The sequence below is a fragment of the Stegastes partitus genome, unplaced genomic scaffold, assembly GCF_000690725.1.
Source record: "Stegastes partitus isolate 25-593 unplaced genomic scaffold, Stegastes_partitus-1.0.2 Scaffold119, whole genome shotgun sequence".
Taxonomy (NCBI): Eukaryota; Metazoa; Chordata; class Actinopteri; family Pomacentridae; genus Stegastes; species Stegastes partitus.
This window is the reverse complement of record NW_007577850.1, coordinates 582,920-588,794: the sequence shown is the minus strand read 5'-3', so window position 1 is coordinate 588,794 and position 5,875 is coordinate 582,920. Positions and strand designations below refer to the sequence as shown.

The 5,875-nt window shown below is 35.1% G+C and overlaps 1 protein-coding gene across 1 annotated transcript in view; it reads left to right on the top strand.

Moving 5' to 3' along the window:
• Positions 1 to 5,302: 5,302 nt before the first annotated feature.
• exoc3l4 (exocyst complex component 3-like 4) overlaps positions 5,303 to 5,875 on the top strand; it is a 40,684-nt gene continuing 40,111 nt past the window's right edge. Inside the window, exon 1 of the mRNA XM_008278277.1 lies at positions 5,303 to 5,482. The gene's annotated coding sequence lies outside the window, so the exon portion shown is untranslated. The remainder of the gene's footprint in view (positions 5,483 to 5,875) is intronic.

Here is a 5,875-nt window from a genome sequence, read left to right as displayed (position 1 = left end):
GTGGAGTCTTATTTACAGGAACTGAGCCCAGTGGTTCCCAGAGTGGGAGAGAAGAGGCCAAGAGAGCAGCAGCAGCAGGATGCAGCGTTCAGGGTGTACGTTGAGTTTAGTGCTGCATTTTCAAACAAGAAAAAAGGCTGTAAATATATAAAATCACTGCGACAACTGTGTTTAATGTGTGTTCAATGTGTACGTTCGATCAACTCAGCAGTCGGACGAATGGAAGAGTCGACTGGAAGCACAAAGAAGCTAAAATCAGCCTGAACACGACTGAACGAGAAGCTCAGTGACGGTTTCTGCTGCTGCTGCTCTGAAAACAACAACATGAGCAGCAAATAAACGGTTTGTAGTCGGTTTGATTTATCAATTATCAACCAGCAAACAAAGGGCGACTGTGGCTCAGGTGGTAGAGCGGGTTGTCCTCCAATCCTCCAGTCGCAAGGTTGGTGGTTCAATCCCCACAGTCGAAGTGTCCTTGGTCAAGACACTGAACCAGAAGTTGCTCCCAATGGCAGGCAGCAACTTGCATGGCAGCTCTATCGCCATTGATGTATGAATGAGAAACACATTGGAGAGTGCTTTGGATAAAAGTGCTATATAAGTGCAGACCATAAAAAACTACAGGGTATAGATAGATAGATAGATAGATAGATAGATAGATAGATAAAACCATCTGTAAAAAAAAAATTTGAAAATGTGGCAATTAATTAATGGTGGTACATTTTTAAGCTGATTACTTACAAAAACTGAGTTGACACTGAAAAAGATGTGTTTTTAGTGTGATGTGCGTAACTGTCATGAATACTGTTTTAGTTAACTGGGAAAATGAAGCTCCTCTGATGTTAACTGGTCAGAGGAGAGAAAAATGTTAATCATCAGGTCCATTTTATTAAGTTACTTGAATTCATGTTTGGATCAACTCATACAGATGCTTGATATTGAATTAACACAGTAATAAGTTGATGCAGTTATAACCTCTTTGCATGTATTTGCCTTCGTTTGCAGTGAGTCTGGGTCATTTTGTGTCACATTTTGGTTATTTTGCACGTCTACAGAGCCTTCATATGTAATAATGGGGTTATTTTGCCACTCTATCATTGTTTTAGGTCTTATTTTTGTCATTTTGCACTCTTTATGGTTAACTCTTGTTTCATTTTGGTCATTTTGTGTCCTGTTTTCACTGCTTTGTGTCTATTTATAGTTGTTTGCATTTAGTTGAGTCCATCTGGTGTCACGTTTGGATCATTTTGCTTGTCTGTGTAGCCGTTCTACCTCTTTAATACGCCACTTTTGCACATTATTTTGGTTGCTTTGCGTCCCTTTCTTAGCTATATGTTATCATTCTGGGGGGTTTATTAATCTATCCATGGGATGATAACAAGAAGCGCTGCAGAGCTGAAACAGCTCAACACGTATTGTAACACCAGAGCAGACATTTCAACCCTCCTGTCATGTTTCGCTGCAGCTACCTGCCGTTTGTTACTCGTTTCTGTGGTAACAAAATGCAAATTGATGGAACAAACACAAACCGAGAGCTTTGGAGTAAAAAATGATAACGCTTCACTTTCTTTTATTTTTTGTTGTTGGCTGCAGAACGACGCAGCGACACAACAAACATATCTGATGATCTGAGCTACGTTCTGCTCGCCGTGACAACGAGGCCTGCAGCTGAATCGAACCCGCCGGTCTGAGCTCCGGACATCTGGCCTCGCAGACTCTCACAGCTTTCCTTCATTATGCAACACTAATCTGATGGCTGCTGCCTTCAATAGCCGCCTTTGTGTTGCTGAGTTAACCGTGGAGGTCCCTGCAGAACCTCCTGCAGAACCGGCGCTGCTGCTGCTGCTTTAAATGAAGGGAATAGATGGAAGACAGGAAGCAGAGAGGAATGAATAAACACCTGAATAGACTTTAACTGGATGATCAAATCTACCTGGAAGCTCAGGTGGTTTAGGATCTGCTAGAAATCAACTCTAGACGGTATAAATATGATATAAAGAGTCTGAATTCAACACTTTGTGAATCTCTGTTTCAGGTTTTGGTCCTTAAAAATAGCGATGGTTCATCAGATACGAGCAAAAATAACCAATATTTTGAGTTTTCTGTTGTTGTTTTAACCAGAAGCAACACAAGACGATGTTTAGTTCAAGAAATGAACTTTGTCAATATGGACGGAACAGAAAAACTGAGACAAAAATGAAAAAATAGAATAAAGTTTATGATTGTGGTGCTTGATCTCTGCTTTTCTCCCGTTTATGTTTGAAAGTTATGATTAATTTGGTGACACCAGGAGGTAAAGAGTCATGTGTTCTCGTGTGACGTTGATTATTGTTGTTAACATCGAGTTAAGCTGCAATAAAAAGTGTTGTGTGATAATATAAAATGGTCAAAGTCTAACATGACAGGAACATTTAAAGTTTTCAGAATCAGCTTTAATGGCCAAAACATACAGGGAATTTGGTATCGGCTGTTGATGTTGCCCTAATGAGCAATGGGAAAATCAAAAATAAAAGATAAAGTAAAATAACTACAGAAGAAAGAATACAATAAAAATAAAATAAAATAAATAAAACAAAAAATAAAGTAAAATAACTATAGAAAGAAAACAATAAAAAACAAAATAAAACAAATTAACTATAGAAAGAAAAAATAAAAATAAATTAAAAAATAAAGTAAAATAACTATAGAAGAAAGAAAACTATAAAAATAAAATCAAATGAATAAAATATAAAGTAAAGTAAAATAACTACAAAAAGAGAACAATAAAAAATAAAAAATACAATAAAATAACTATCGAAAGAAAAAAATTAAATTAAATTATAAAAAGTGAAATAACTATAGAAAGAAAAACTAAAATAAAATAAAACAAAAAATAACAAAAAATAAAGTAAAATAACTATAGAAAGAAAAAATAAAATAAACAATAATAATGAAAATAAAATAAGATAAATATATACAAGAATTCAAAATAAACTCCTAAAAAAGTTTTAAAGTTACATATTTAGAGGTTTTTGTTTGTTTGTTTGTTTGTTTGTTTGTTTGTTTGTTTGTTTGCTTTCTCATGAAATTGATCCCTTGACTGCTTTTTACCAGAACAAGCATTTGTGTCATCGTGTGGTTTTTGTAAATTGGCCAAAACATTCACACGTAAAATCAAAGAAAATCTAAGATAGCATATATTTAAACTGGAATGTGCAAAATGTTGTAGATGTCTGTAAAATGTGTTTTCCTTTTGGTAAAGATTTTGTTATAACAACATGAAAATACAGTAAATCACGGCTGAACACAGCTGCTGGGAGTTTAGAACAGGAAAAGTTGTATAAAAACCAGTAAAATACAAGAATGAAGGATGTAAAATTGACACTATTCAATTAAAAAAAGCTTTATTTGAACGGCAGCAACGACGGTACAATAGTGACAGCAGCCACGTGGTAGTTAAAATATAATGAATATAATTAAATGTTAAAATTAAAAGTGGAACATGCTGAGATAGGAATAAAATATAAAAGTATGTTGACAGCAAATAACATACAAGAGGTGCTGAAATGATTATAAGTGACAATACAGTTAAATAAGGAACATGATTACAGTATTAATATAATTCTGCAGATATTTTATTATTTGTTATATTTATACATCTGGACTGATCTCTTCTCAGTGAGTTCCTGGTCTTGTAGATGCAGCAGGTGTTTAATAAAACAGCTGGAAACAAACATCAAACTCTTCTTTCAGAGCTTTTTCTTTCTTTACTGTTGAATTAAAGAAATCCTGAAGCTGAGGACGGACTCGGCTCTGATCCTGATTCGGCTCAGATCTCCCTCTAGTGGCTCCACACGAGAAGCCTCAAGTTGAGTCGGACCGGTTCAGCCTCTCTGGCTCATTCTGCAGCTCTGAGTCGACGGCTGAGGCTTTAGTTCAGGTTTTTATTCATCAGGTCAGTGGGGCGCCACGTTTATTTATAACTTCTGCTGATTTATTTGCAAAATCTCAAATACTTTAACTTGTGCACGTCTGTGTGAAGCAGCTGGACACAAAAACAACGTACACGTCTGCAATCTGCTGCAATAAATGACAAATATTTGATTATTTACACCACTTAAATACATCATACAAAGAGTTCCAGCTCAGTTATGTTTCATTAGTTTAGATTATTGAAGTTCTCGAACCAGTTTGTGACCAAAACTGCAGCTATAAAAAGAACTTTCATCCCAGTTATTTATTTAAATATAATCTTGAAGCGCTTGTACTTCTCTATAAATGCATTTTTATACTAATTTAAATGTCTGTTTGACATTTAGGGCTAAAAGAGTCACGTTATTGACGAAAAAATATGTTGTTATTATCACAGAAATGTACTTAAAGTATTAAAAGTAAAAGTGCTGTGACTGTTTTAATATTAAATAATATATAATTTGCTGATTATTCCTCATTATTTACTGTAAAAGCATCATTTTACTGCTGCAGTTGGTAGAGACGGGTGTAATAATGATGATTTTCATGAAGGATTAATCTGCTGAATGTTGTTTTTTTAGTTAATCCACTTAGTGTTCGGTTTGTAATATGACATAAAATAATTATAAGTGACAACACGAGTGCTCTAAATCATTATTTTTGTTTTATTTTATACATTTCTCCTAGCTTTTGGTTGAAAAAATCTTTCTCAGATAGATTTCATGAAGTAAAAATCACATTATTTAGTTATTCATTCGTACAAATCTGTTAAACTTGTAATTTACTTTACTGTCCAGCATTTACTATCTAATCACGTGCTGTCATATATTAATATTCTGCATGAAGAAGTACTTTTATTCTTGCTTGCAGTAGTTCTGTACTTTCACTGAAGTAGATTTGTGAATATTTAACATCGTAGTTCTGATAACTTTCCTTTAAATAAATGTTTACATGTATGTTAAGTTCTAATTAGCAAATTATCTTGTATATTATCATAACAATAATAATAATAATAATAATATATTGTGTTTGCTTTGTGCAGCACCTTGACACTTTTTATTAGTGTGTTAAACTTTAACCCATTCCACCTGTCAGACCTTGAAACTGGATTGTACGAGGTTCATTGAAGGCATCACGCTTCATTCCGTAATGCAGGTGGAAAAACCCTACATGTAAAATGATCAGGGTTTAAAAAAAGAACAAAAAGGGGGCAGAAATCTATCTTAAAAAGTACAACAAAGGTGCTGTAATCATGTGAGAGGTCGTGGTTGATCCGCTGCAGGTTTCCTCCTCCTCCAGATTTAATCATTAACTTTCCTCAGAGTTTAATCTGAAGCAGGAAGCTGATCTTTGTCATGTCCTTGTGTCCGCACGACTTTCTTTTCCTGCTGCTTTTCTATTCTCCTCTCCACCTTGCTGACGTGCTACAGGTAAACTCTGCGGGGATTTTGATCGTCTCCGAACCTGCAGAACCGTCCGCACAGAAAGCGAAAGTCAGCGAGCGGACGGACGCACCTGCGCTCGGCCACAGGTAAGAGCTGCTCTCTCTGATCCTCCCTCAACTGCTCTAAAGGTCTGGATAAATGTTAGAATTAAACCGGAATGTGGACGTTTTAGCTGCTCAGATTCTGTGTGTGTGTTCAGTGTTGAGCTGGTTATTTATTTGACCTCAAACAGTGTTATCAGCTGACTGCTGCTCTCTGACGGCTCCAACCAGCTCATCAGGCTTCATGGTGGAATGACACAGTTTAAAATAACACATATATATACGAATGAGTGAAAAAAGGTCACAGAATATGAAGAGATAATGAATGAAAATATTAAGCAATGTCATTGAAGGTCATAAACATAATATATTTTAGAATAATATATTGTAATGTGAAATAATGTCATATAATGTGATCTAACATAGAATGTCATTTCA